This window comes from Scyliorhinus canicula, chromosome 20 (genome assembly GCF_902713615.1).
Source record: "Scyliorhinus canicula chromosome 20, sScyCan1.1, whole genome shotgun sequence".
Lineage (NCBI taxonomy): Eukaryota > Metazoa > Chordata > Chondrichthyes > Carcharhiniformes > Scyliorhinidae > Scyliorhinus > Scyliorhinus canicula.
The window spans coordinates 21,835,640-21,849,036 of record NC_052165.1 but is presented as its reverse complement, the minus strand read 5'-3'; positions in this window follow the sequence as shown (position 1 = coordinate 21,849,036).

Below are 13,397 nucleotides of genomic sequence, written 5' to 3'. Positions count from 1 at the left end.
GAAGGAGAGAATGGAAAGTGGTATAATTAAGCAGAAAAGGTTAGAATGAAACCAATTTACATTACTGATTTCATTTTACAGGAAATTCAGTTTGAGCACTTTCACTAAATAGAGTTTAAGTAACTTCAGTGGAACTGAGTAATGATTTGAATCAAACGAGGAAGATGCTCTTAATGAAAGAATAGTGTGCGTAATTACAATCACGAAGCAAAATGCTACTTTTCATGACCCCATTATTATAAAACATTATCCTCTCAGCAGAGTTCTTGTTTAATGATAATTATTGCAAAATTGAAAGGCCACTTCTGATTACTGGGATTTCTACTCAGCATTGAGGCCGATCAAAGTAGGTTGGTGGCTGGATATGTCTGACACTCACATTCTTTTCCAGATGAGGCTGGATACAACCATGTTCAATGCTCTGCCCAGGAATTTTTGCAAACTGTGAATGGTTAATAAAAACCTACCCATTCCTGGAGGTGGAGGTCCTTGCTTCAGGACCAAAGTAAGAAACAAGGGGAGCATGTTAGAGAACTCCCTTGTAAGACCTTAGGAGCCATTGAAGGTAACAATGCAAGGTTCTTAAAAATGCAAAGCCTTTTCATATTGAAGATATGATGGGTCAGAGAGTGCTGTGCTGAGAAGCTGCCTCATTCTTGAATTGTATTATCTAAGTTTGAACTGCACCACTTGTTTAGTTGGCTTTGAACGCGGTCTTGTAGTACGCTTGGTGACACCCCTTTTCGTCAGGGCTTCCATCGTTCTTCCACTAAAGTTATGGCAGACAAACAGAATAGTTCCTGTGGAAACTCACCCAAATGTCATCAGGCTTTCATTATTTTAAATATTAATTTATAGGATATGGCTAGACCAGCATTTATTACACATTCCTAATTACCTTTGAGAAGGTGGCAGTGCGCTACCTTCTTGAACTGATGTAGTTGATCTGAAGTGTGAAATGCTGTCCGGGAGGGAGTCCCAGTGTTTTGACCCAGCGTCAGTGAAGGAACGGCAATATATTTCCAAGTCAGAATGGAGAGTGACTTGAAGCGGAATGGGTGTTCCCATTCAGTGACCACTTGACTAGAGGCTGATTTCAAATCTGGGATTTAAAGGTTTTCACCTTCCTCCTTTTGCCGTGAAATTATTAAGGACCAAGACTTAATCTGGCATCCATATAATCCAAAGATTTCTATTAAGAGTAAAGGGTTGGGAGGTTGATGAATCTACCAATGTCCACTTTTCACCTGCCCAGACTTGAACTACAAAATTCGCTGTGCGGAAAATTGTAGGTTTTGACCCATGAAACCATAGGATTGCTACAGTGCAGGAGACCATTCGGCCCATTGAGTCTGCACCGAACCTCTGAAAGAGCTTTCTAACTATGCTGACTCCCCTGCCCTATCCCAGGAACCCCACCTAACCTGCCCATCTTTTAACAGTAAGGGAGAATTTTAGTATGGCCAATCCACCGAACCTGCATTTCTTTGGAATGTGGGAGAAAACCAGAGCAGCCGGTGGAAACCCACGCAGACACGGGGAGAAAGTGCAAACTCCAGACCGACAGTCACCTGAGGCCGGAATTAAACATGGGTCATTGGCGTTGTGAGGCAACAGTGCTACCCACTGTGCTATCGTGCCAACACGATTCATTATACTGTGGCATGTTTCTGAAGAACAATGCATTTCTCTGTTACGATGCCCTTAATTTAAAGTTTGTAACAAATCTAATCCAGTAGAATGGTGACAATTCCGTTTTAATAGGTGCTTCTGCCTCTCAAGCTAAATATCCCATCGGGATCGTTGCATTTATAATTTCTTGTAAAATGCTGCAGAAATGTCTTTATAATTGACAATCTCCCGAAACCAGAAATAAAAACAGGAAACAGTGCTGGAACTAATCAGCAACTCCAGCAGCATCTGCGGGGAGCCAAATAGAGTTCCAGGGCAAGATTTTCACCCCTGCAGCGACGGGCAATGTGGTAGGCGGGACGAGAACATTTGATGGGCATCCAAAAATCAGTTTCCCACCGACAGCTATCGCACTCTGCCGTTTCAGAACTGCATTTGAATCACTTCCTCGCTCCGGACCAGCCTGATCCACAACCAGATGGGCACGACTTAACTAAATGGGAACAAAGTTCAGTGTTTAGCGCGTTTAGCTGCCCCAAACACCCCACTATGTAACGTACCTCCAGTTAGATAGGGGGCCTCAGTGGGGAACATAGCCACATTTTCTGCACTGAGGTACTCCCCTCACACCGGAACTCCTCAGTGTAGCAAGAGATCGGGGCGCCATTTTTAAATGGCATCCGGATCTCTGGAGCACCTGATGCCACCCTCGACCACTCCCCCAAGCCTCAATTCACTATGAGGGGTCCACGAGCCCAACCGCACTCCTCCCAACAACTGTGCAGAGCACCCCCGGCCCAGTTACCACCACACCAAAATGCCAACTTGGCAGTGCCACCTGCCACCCAAGTGGCACTGCTGGAGTGTTCAGCTGGCACTGCCAAATTGCAAGGCTGACAGTACAAAGGTGGTACCAGTCGTGCCAGGATACCACAGTGCCCAGAGAACAAGCATCTGGGGGCCTCTGATCCTTGAGGAGACGCCCACGAGTGCCATTCCATCCGGTCCACATTTGTGGAGACCAGTTTTTTTTTCCAAAAATATACTTTATTCATAAAATCGCTAATAAACATTACAGAACATTTCAAATTGTCTTGACTGTACATTTCCATAAAAGTTACACATTCACTTGTCTTTCTTCCATTCAATTGGGATGACATTATGTTGCAGTTCTTTCTTAAATATTTACATTGTCATGTTTCTTTTATACATTGGAGTGTTGAAGACCCGGACCGAGGGGTTTTACACTGTTACCCACCCCTCGGTGTACATTTGCTGGTAAGACCTTACACTGTGGTCTTTCCCCATTGCGCCTTGGTTGCAGCTGCCCCAAGCTTGAGTGCATCCCTCAGCACGTAGTCCTGGACCTTGGAATGTGCCAGTTTGCAACACTCGGTCGAGGACAATTCTTTGCACTGGAAGATCAGCAATTTTCGGGCAGACCAAAGAGCGTCTTTCACCGAGTTGACGACCTTCCAGCAGCAGTTGATGTTTGTCTCGGTGTGTGTCCCTGGAAACAGTCCGTAGAGCACAGAGTCCTGTGGAGACCAGTACTGACCAGCACTTGCCTGAGGTCTCTGAGATGAAGGGGATACATCCCAATGCCTTGGGTGTATCAGGAAACTGCATATTAAAGTGGGACCAGCCGTCTTGCTCTAATATGCAGATTTGCCAAAAAGGGATCCTGCCCACATTGGGTGGGATTCACATCGCAACATCTTGCGAGATCACGTTAGATCTAGCGAAGCGTTGCGAGCCGGGTAGATCCCGAGAGCGACTTGCACTTCACTTGAGACTTTGAGATGTGTTCGCCCACCTTTACCTGCGCTGGTGACAGCTGTGGCTCTGTGCCAGGCTACGCAGGCAACCAGCGGGAGCTCAAGGGGTGGTTTCAGAGCCATTGCTCTCCATTCCAGACAAGCAGTAAGGGAGGCTGGGGTGGAAGAGGCTGGAGTGTTGGGTCTGAGACTGGGGAAGGGTGCACACAGACACAGGACTGGAGTCGAGGGTGGTGGGTGCAGGGGGGAGGGGGGGGGGGGGGAGCTGCAGAGGGGGGATTTATTTGGCGCCCGAAAGCACAGGCAGTCCTGGGCAAGAGCACAAGAAGTAGTCAGGGCCAGCATACATCGACAGACCGGTGGTTCAGCGCCATAATTTAGAGAGCTGTGTTTGGCATGACTGCCTTTGCCTGCCAGTCCTATGTCAGTTATACACCGAAGATGTGTATTTTCATGCATCATAATGTAAAGGTTCTCCACAGAGCAAGGGTCAATATCAGATTGGAGAATAGCACCGCCCATGCTATGATGTATCCAGTCACATGGTAACATAGACTCATTGAACAGTCTAGAAGCAATGCTCTGTAAGTAAGCAGCTAGACTGTATGGTGGAGCGCCACCATTTATTACCATATCTTGGAACTGTAAATGGTTAAAGTCTACCAATAAAGGGTTCATGTTTAAACGTACAATTCTTAACGTCTGATCAATGAGGCACTCCACAGCAGCAGGAAGAATCTATATTATAACACCCACCATTGTGTGCACCGGGTGTGATCAGTCCCTCAAAGATGTCACTCCTGGGGGATTCTGGCTTCCTCTGGCAGCAGATAGCACAGTCAGGGGAGGGGGAGGCATCGGCAGCCTGGAGATGGGAAAGGCAATGTAGGGGTAGGCGCTTAATGGTATAACAGAGGGGATGGGAAGGGTCTCTATAAGCCGCAGTACAAGAGGAGCGATCAGGTCTACACGGGGCATCAGGTCCTTGACTTCCTCTCCAACAGATCGCAATCTGTCAGGATAGGTAACAGCACCTCCTCCACAATAGTACTCAACAAGGGGCCCCACTGAGTCCTGTACTGTACTCCCTATACACACATGACTGTGTGGCAAGATTTAACTCCAAATCAATCTCTAAGTTTGCGGATTATACAACTGTGGTGGGTCGTATCTGATAGGGGTCTTATGGGGGTCTCTGGTGAAGTTCTCTGGTGGGGCGGATTTAATGAGGGTCTGTTGGGGGTCTTTTTGGGGGTCTGCTGAAAGGGTCCGATGGGGGGTCCATTGGGGTCTTTCGTGGGGGTCTCTTGTAGCACGGTCTGACGGGGGGTTCTCTGGTGAGGTTCTCTGGTGGGGGCCTGATGGGGATTGGGAGGGTCTCTGTTGGGGGATCTGATGAGGGTCTGATGGAGGTCCCTGTTGTGAGGGGTCTAATGGGGGGGGGCTCTAATGGGAGGTGCTGGGGGTGGGTGGGCAGGATTTGCAATGTGAGGGGAGGAGGTCCTCCAATGAACTTTGGGAGCCTACTTTTAATGCTTACCCCCTCTTGACCCATTGTGGGACCCACCGCGTCAGGGCCATGCTATCAAATACTTACACCAATCCACGCCCACGTGAACCCCGGCCCAGAGGGCTGGAGCATCACAGAGGCATGGTGAGTCGGATGGCCAGCCCATTAATGGGTTCAAATGACCCATTTGCATCCTCCCGTTGGGCGCCAATCCCATCTTATGTCCAACATGAGATACCGCGCCACACCGGGAACTCTGCAACCAGCAGCGGCATTTTGTTTTTCTTCTCCTTTAGCAGGATTCCAGTTTAAGTGCTGAAGCAGTTGTTTTAATTTTAGATGCTCACCAACTCAACATTTGGCTTGAGGATTCGGAACTGATAACCTCCTGGGGTTTATGCGTTATAATGCTCAAACAGGGAGAGCACATCAACCTTTCCAAGCCCCAGTTTAAAAAGCTAGACAGAAATAACAACAACTTGTATTTACGTAGCCTGCTGATAAAGTGATTTCAGTACAGCTGTCCTCAGACTGTTATTTCAAATTGAAATTGCAGAGATGCAGAGGAACTATAGCATTAAATGACACGATAAGGGGAAATGTGTATTTATCTTGGTGTATATACTTAACTAGATGAAATGAATAATACTTTTATACAATATGTGTAGAACATGTAAAGAATTGGGGTTGTTGTGAGTATTTTCCTAAACTCTATCCCTCTAATGGTATATTATTTTAACATATTTTGTGCAATTAACGTTTGAAGCCAATGCTTTCAGACTGAATCGCAGAAACTGAAAATATTGGGGTTTTTTTCCAGATAACATTTAATTTGTGAATGGACAAACTACATCAACCTTTAATATTTATTTAAAGTCTCGTTTGTGCCTCAATCTGTCCTCTTTCTCCTGTCACAGACAGCAGAGAGCTTTTTCCTTTGTTTTCAATAACTTCAAAGAAAAATCGCAGATCTGATAACATTTCAATTAAAATTAGTTTTAATGTTACTATCGGCCATGAAACTTTTCTAGAGGCAGATTACCAAACGATGTTTGTTTTTCTATTCGTTCATGGGGTGTGGGCGTCGCTGGTGAGACCAGTATTGATTGTCCATCCCTAATTGCCCTCGAGATGGCGCTGAGGAGCTGCTTTCTTGAACCGCTGCAGTCCATGTGGTGTGGGCGCACCCACGGTGCTGTTAGGGAGGGAGTTACAGGATTTTGTCTCAGCCACAGTCAAGGAACAAGGATATACTTCCAAGTCAAGATGGTGAGTGGCTTGAATGGGAACTTCCAGGCTGTGATGGAAAGCAATCTTTATTGTCACAAATAGGCTTACATTAACACTGCTGAAGTTACCATGAAAAGCCCCTCGTCGCCACATTCCGACGCCTGTTTGGGTACACGGAAGGAGAATTCAGAATGTCCAAATTACCTAAGCACGTCTTTCGGGACTTGTGGGAGGAAACCCACGCAAACACGGGGAGAATGTGCAGACTCCACACGGACAGTGACCCAAGCCGGGAATTGAATCTGGGACCTGGAGCTGTGAAGCAACAGTGCTAACCACTGTGCTACCCTGCCCTTGTCTTTCTAGATGGTTGCAGTCGTGGGTTTCGGAGCTGCTGTCTGAGGAACCTTGGTGAGTTCCTGCAGTGCATCCTGTGGATGATACAGACTGCGGCTACTGCGCATTAGTGGTAGAGGGGCTGGATGTTTGTGGGTGGGGTGCCAATTAAGTGGGCTGCTTTGTCCTGGAGCTTCTTGAAGTGCCTGATGCATTCACAAATCATAAGAAGAGGAGTAGACCATTTCAGCCCATGAGTTTGTTCCACTCTTCCAATGCTGATCTGCACCATTGATTTCCCTCTCTCCATGGCTTTTGATACCATAACTTAAGAAAAACGCCACTTTTGAAAATTCCAATTGATCCCATATTTTGGGAGAGAGTTTCAGATTTCCACTTAGCCCATTGGGTAAAGAAATATTTATTTTACAACTGACCAGCCTAGATCTCATTTTAAAATTCTCTCTCTCTATTCTGGATTCCCAAACCTTTTATCTGTTTAATCTGTAACTACAGTTTATCTGTATCATCCCTCGTGAATTCCTTTATAACTTCAAACATCTCAACCAGATCACCTCTCAACCTTCTGAACCCAAGGGAATGCCAGCCAAGTTCACACAACCTGTCCTCATAATGAAACCCTTTAAGCCCCCACCTCAGTCCAGTGATTCTGTGCTGCGCTGTGTCCAAGGTCAAAATATCCATTCCTGAGGTACCATCTGTTTACTGCCCTCACTCTCACACCTCCTGTTCCACGTAACTCAGAAGGCAGAAAAAAACAACAGTAAAATGGGGAAAGAAAAATACTGGTCTGAACTGTTTATCATTCAGGGAATGTAATGGGGTCTAAAGTTTGCCCTTGACAGCTAAAAATGTTGTGAACACGGAACAACAAAAAGGCATTCCATCCCTGAATCCCATTCTTTCCACAATATACCCTCTCATGAACTACCAAAAAGACCATGATCCACACAGTTACAGAGTAAACTTCAGATTATTGATCCACCCTCAACCCAATCAACCTTGGCTATCACCTTCAGGGACCAGATCGCCCACATTTCCCTCTGGGTCACGGGTGCGGAGGAGCCATTGTGTTTCTTGAAGTATTCGATTTTCTCAGTGGCATCTTATTGCACGCCTGAGGCAACTACCACGCCTGGCTTGCCCATTCTGCCAACCAGCTGCCCAAAAGTTAAATCCCCCCCTCCAACACACATTGGATATCATTCTTTTTTCCAGGAAGTTCAGGTCTGCACCATTCACTTACTTAATATACATGAACGAATGAAATATATGGGAAAAGTATATTAAAAGTTATTTAATTATTTCTCAGGATAATCACCCTGCTACACTGTAAGTACTGGTTTGAAAACAATACTAGGTTAAGAACAATAACAGCAGGGCTGAGTTACTTTGCAAATTGACATCCTGTACGCGTACTCAAATACCAGTCCCATGTTTAACATTTGTAAGCAGATGTTGGCACAGCCTTTTGCTAACATTAAAAAGTTCCCACTAATGTGTTAGTTATTTATTTTAGTTTGCTTTGCACTGGCCACAAATTTAATGGAGGCAGTGTGGAAGCAAGATGATGCAAGGTTAATTATTTAATATCGGCAGGATAGTCTGCACCATTACATTGGAGATTTCTCTCCTTAGTTACAGTGAACATTATATATTAATGAAATATAAAAATCATACGACATCAAAGAAAAAGCTGCAGTAAAACCGCTTTGTAAATATTGCTTTATATTATAGCTTGTCCCGGCTATGGGTATTTATGGGCGGGATTACCCTGCCTCCCAGCGGCGGGAGGTGGCGCACTGCTCGCATTCTCTGCTCCCGCCGCTTGTCAATGTGAATTCCCATTGAAGCCACGCCAGGCCGCCGGGAAACCCGTGGGCGGGGGGGGTGCACTGCCAGCGGGTCCAGAGAATCCCGCCGGCAGTGAATGGCTGGAGAATTCCGGCTTATGTCACCATGGAAGGTACGAACACTGGCCATATATTGTAAACTTCGTCAAATTGTTTTGAACGTGGTCAACATACGAGGCAGGGTCACATGAAACAATGGGCATGATTTTCCGATTCCACCGAAGCTGACTCCCCACCCCTGCGGCAGAGCGGGCAAGCCACGATGCAAGAAACCTGTAGACTTTGACGGGTCCGGAGGTTCCCGCCGGCGGCTAATGGCTGCCTGAACCCGCCGTGGGAAAACCCGCCTGTGGGGAGGAAGCTGCTGGGAAACCCCAGCCGTTAACTCTGCTTCTCCCTCCTCAGCAGCTGAACATTTCCAGCACGCTGTGTTTTCATTTCATATTCCCAGCACCAACACATTCTGACTGTGCGATCACAACTCTTTTGCACAACGCTTTTTCTCAAGTGCCTCCCACACTCGCTTAGTCGTAATATTTATATTTCAAAACATTTTTATCGGGATTTTTGCGCTTCATATCAAGATTTGCAGAGCAATCTAAAAGCAGCAACAACAACTCAAGGATCCCAATGTTGCCACCACATGTGTGACAGTAGTCCCAGTAATTTCATTACATTACTGGCATTAGTGTGTACCATACATGCTGAGGAAAAGAGAACATATCATTTACAGTGGCTGAGGAGGAGAAAGGTAATCTGTTCCCCTGCTTTGTTATGCATGGGAGGGATCTGTGCCCCTCCGAATGTAGGGCCTATTTCCCCTTTTCTCCTCTGTGTTGTATGCATTTCCTCTTCCCCTTGGCAGTTCATCCTTTCCCACTCCCCCGCATTCCCTCCCCACCGCACCCCAGCCCCAAGCACCCCCTCCCCTCCTTTTCTATAAGCCCCCCCACCTAGTCGCTGGTTACAAACGGGCCTTCGAAGAGACTGGTAATGGTTTCCATATGCAGTGGAATCTCTCCACAGATCCCCTGATTATGAATTTTATTTTTCCAGCCAGGCCGGAGGGCTGGTCAGAGGCCTTGGGTGGCACCGCCGACTTCTATCCGAGCAGCAGTCTCTGCCGGGCAATCAGGGAGGCAAAGGCTGGGGCGTCTGCCCTTCCCCCTGTGAAGAAATCTGGGTGTTCTGACATCCCGAAGACCGCCACAAGTGGGCGTGGCTCCATTTTCACCCCCACCACCCTGGACATAGCCTCGAAGAAGGCTGCCTAGAACCCATTGAGACTGGGGCAGGTCCAGTATGTGTGGGCACTTACTCATGATATACTGCAATTGCTAGTATGACTGCACGGGGCAGCACGAAAGCAAAGTGGTTAGCACAATTTCTTCACAGCTCCAGGGTCCCAGGTTCGATTCCCGGCTTCGGTCACTGTGCGGAGTCTGCACGTTCTCCCCATGTGTGTGTGTGGGTTTCCTCCGGGTGCTCCGGTTTCCTCCCACAGTCCAAAGATGTGCAGGTTAGGTGGATTGGCCGTGATAAATTGCCCTTAGTGTCCAAAATTGCCCTTAGTGTTGGGTGGGGCTACTGGGTTATGGGGATAGGGTGGAGGTGTGGGCTTAGGTAGGGTGCTCTTTGCAAGAGCCGGTGCTGACTCGATGGGCCGAATGGCCTCATTCTGCACTGTACATTCTGTGACATCTATGACTGAGAATTTAATCTTGAACAAAAATAAAATCGGTCTGCAGGTATGTTGATATATTCTCTCTCATGTTGATCAATTGCCAAGTAGCATTTTTACCTGCCAATCAGGGTCGCTGATTTGTTTCCTAATCCCCACTTACGGTAGAATTAGGGCGTTCACAAGATCATTATGTCAAATAATCATAATCTTTATTCGGGTCACAAGTAGGCTTACATTAACACTGCAATGAAGTTACTGTACAGCAGATGGGGTTACCCAGTACCTTAGCCATCCTTAGTAAATCACAGCACATCACCCAGCTACCTCGGGACTCATTAATGCTGTAAATCTTTCAAAGCTGAGAAGCTATTTTACCACAGATTGCTGAAATAATGGAATAAGCTGAGCACCCTGGGTTCAACTCACACAGTTTAATCATTACCAGCTAGGGGCAGTATACTTACATTTATACAGTGAAGAAGAGCAAATACTTTAGTCTCCTGCTCGTATGTGTAGCTTCTGGGCTGCAGGTAATTGGAAAAGTTTCCATGAATAAATTGTTTAGACCTGGAAATTGCACAGTGGAATGCTTGGATCCAAACATCTAGCACTTTTTTCTGAAATTCTTCTCTCTATTTTAGCAGAGACCTGTTGAAAATAAATGTGTCGCAGAAAGATTTTTCAAGGAAGTGCATGGTGTTCGTACATATGTATCTCAGTGCCTTTCATCACACAATGGGCGCAATTTAACCACCTCATTGCGCCAGCGTGGTTCTGGGCGCACCGGTTACATAGAGGGAGAGGCCAAATTGAAATCCGCAGAGATCATGCATCAGATTGCCAGCTAACCGGCCTGCTCCCAATGGCAGGTTTCGGATCACGCCCAAAGGTGCAAGCATATTATTAACACGAATCAACGCTAATTTCCATCTCGTTAACGAGACTGACGTGGAATGCTGCAGGCTCCTGGGAATTAAACGGCTCCTCAGAGAGACATCACACCGGTGCCGTTTAGTACTTCTTTTGAAAAACCTGAAGCTGGTGCAATGGCTGCTGAGGGGCACTGAGGAGGTGAATAGCCATTTCCATTTTCAGGCATGCAGCTCAAAGACATTGGAGCTACTGCCCCAGTGCTTGAGGAGGGGGGAACCCTCAGGGGGATTAGGCTTGGTTGGGGGCTCAAGCGTTCCAGGCCAGGGGCTGCCATTGTGCCGAGAATGGGGTGGGCATTTAGTCTGTGAGGCTTTCAAGCCATCTATAAATATTGTGCAGAGCCATAACAGGAGCAACTGGAGCTGCTGCCTGTCTGTCCGAGCAAATACGAAAAGATCAGAACCCTGGCCGGGATTCTCCCCTACCCGGCGGGGCGGGGGGTCCCGGCGTGATGGAGTGGTGTGGATCACTCCGGCGTCGGGCCACCCCAAAGGTGTGGAAGTCTCTGCAACTTTAGGGGCCAAGCCCTAACATTGAGGGGCTAAGCCCGCGCCGGAGTGGTTGCCGCTCCACCGGCTGGCGTGGACGGCCTTTGGCGCCACGGCAGTCGGGTCCGAAGGGACTTCACCGGCCGGCGGAAGTCTGTGCATGCGCCGGAGCGGACCCCCCCTGGGCCCCGGAGCCTGCCCGTGCCGCCTGATCCCGCCGCTAAGGTAGGTGGTTTGATCCACGCTGGCGGGAGAGGCTTGACAGCGGCTGGACTTTGGCCCATCGCGGGCCGGAGATTCACCCGGGGAGGGGCGCCAACCGACATGGAGCGATTCCCGCCCCCGCCAAATCTCTGGTGGCGGAGAATTCGGGACACGGCGGGGGCGGGATTGACGTCGGTCCTCGGTGCTTCTCCAACCCGGCGGGGGTCGGAGAATCCCGCCCCCTGTTCTTGGTTATATTCTGAAGGTCACTTTAACGCCCTTTGATGTGAGCAGCCTCTAGCTTCACAGCTGAAGACTATTGTTAGTTGTGAGAGCACTTCCCACCTGCAGGTTGTGTTTCTTTGTTGTTTGCTGCTGCCTGTTCTGCTTGCCTGCTGCCTCTTCTCCTTGGAATCACTTGCTGCTTTCTGGATGAAGGAAGAAGGCTTTCGGTCGCTTTTACCTCGAGTGGGGTGAGGGGAGGATTTCTACAGGCCTACTGCCAGGCTCGAGCAGTCTGTGGGTCTGTTTTGTGTGTTGACTGTGTATTTGGTTCTGGGCCTGTGGGTCACCTGTTAATACCCCCTGTGTTCCCGTGGCCCGGTCCTCGGACAGGGTGGTGACGGACAATCAGATGTCAATATTGCAGGAGAGGAGGGACGGTGGCCCGGCTCGACTGCTCAGCCCGGATGTTGCATTGGGACACTTTAATGGACTACCAGTGCCTTTTTACGTTCAGGAGCCATCTGCTTCTCCTGTTATGGGAGCCGCAGAGGTCGCTGTTTTCCTTTTGTTCTGCGTTTGGTTTGTGTTTGTGTGGGGGATTGTATGATGGACATCATGTAACTGCGTTGTATTTTTTCGTTGGTTGCAACCCCTCCTGCCTCTGTGGCCTGAGAGTTGTTGGAACGAGACGCTGCCTGTGCTGGAGAGAGGGAGGTGGTTTTCGCTTTCTCTCCCTCCCCCGCTTCCGGTGGTTGGCTCACCAAGCGGCTTTCCACTGAGTAATCTGGGTCATGTCCACCCAGCGACTGGGACATGATGTCGAGGCCCTCAGCCATGGCCAGCACAGACTGAACCATACATCACCACTCAAGGTGCTGACCTCACGCTGCCGGTTTTCCACTGCAGTCACCACGCTAGGAGCGTTGACCTCGGGGCCATGCAATTCCGGCATCAGCTCCTGCCCCCACAGCCTTAGGACTCCTCCAATCAACTGTGCACCCACCAGAGTGTCACTGGCACCCCCTCCTGAATCTCACTGCCCGATCCTAGCATCTGCATAAGTTCTGGGATAATCTTGTCCAAAGGCTCTTCATCTGGTTCTGACCCACCTGAGCCCTGGAATCCTGCAGACCTCCAACTGTTGAATCCCTAGGATGTTCCTGCTTCCACGTGGTGTGCATCAATATATGTATGCTGCTCATTAGATTGTTCCCCAGAAGCCTGTCCATTACTGTCGCCCACCAAGATGAGTGTCTCTTCGCTGGTGGAAGGTGTGGATGATAGCTGCGATGCCTTGATAGTGGCCTCCTCAGAGCTCTCCTCCGAGGTGTTCTCTTGGGTGTCAAGGGTGGGGATGGCTCTGGATGGCCCAGCCTCATCATATGGACATCCTTGGAAACAATGGACATGTGGTCAGTGAGAGAGAAGGGCCACGAACAACTCACTTGAGACAGGTCACCTGGGTGAAAAGGCAGTGGATCCCCAACTCTGCAGCGCAAGCCA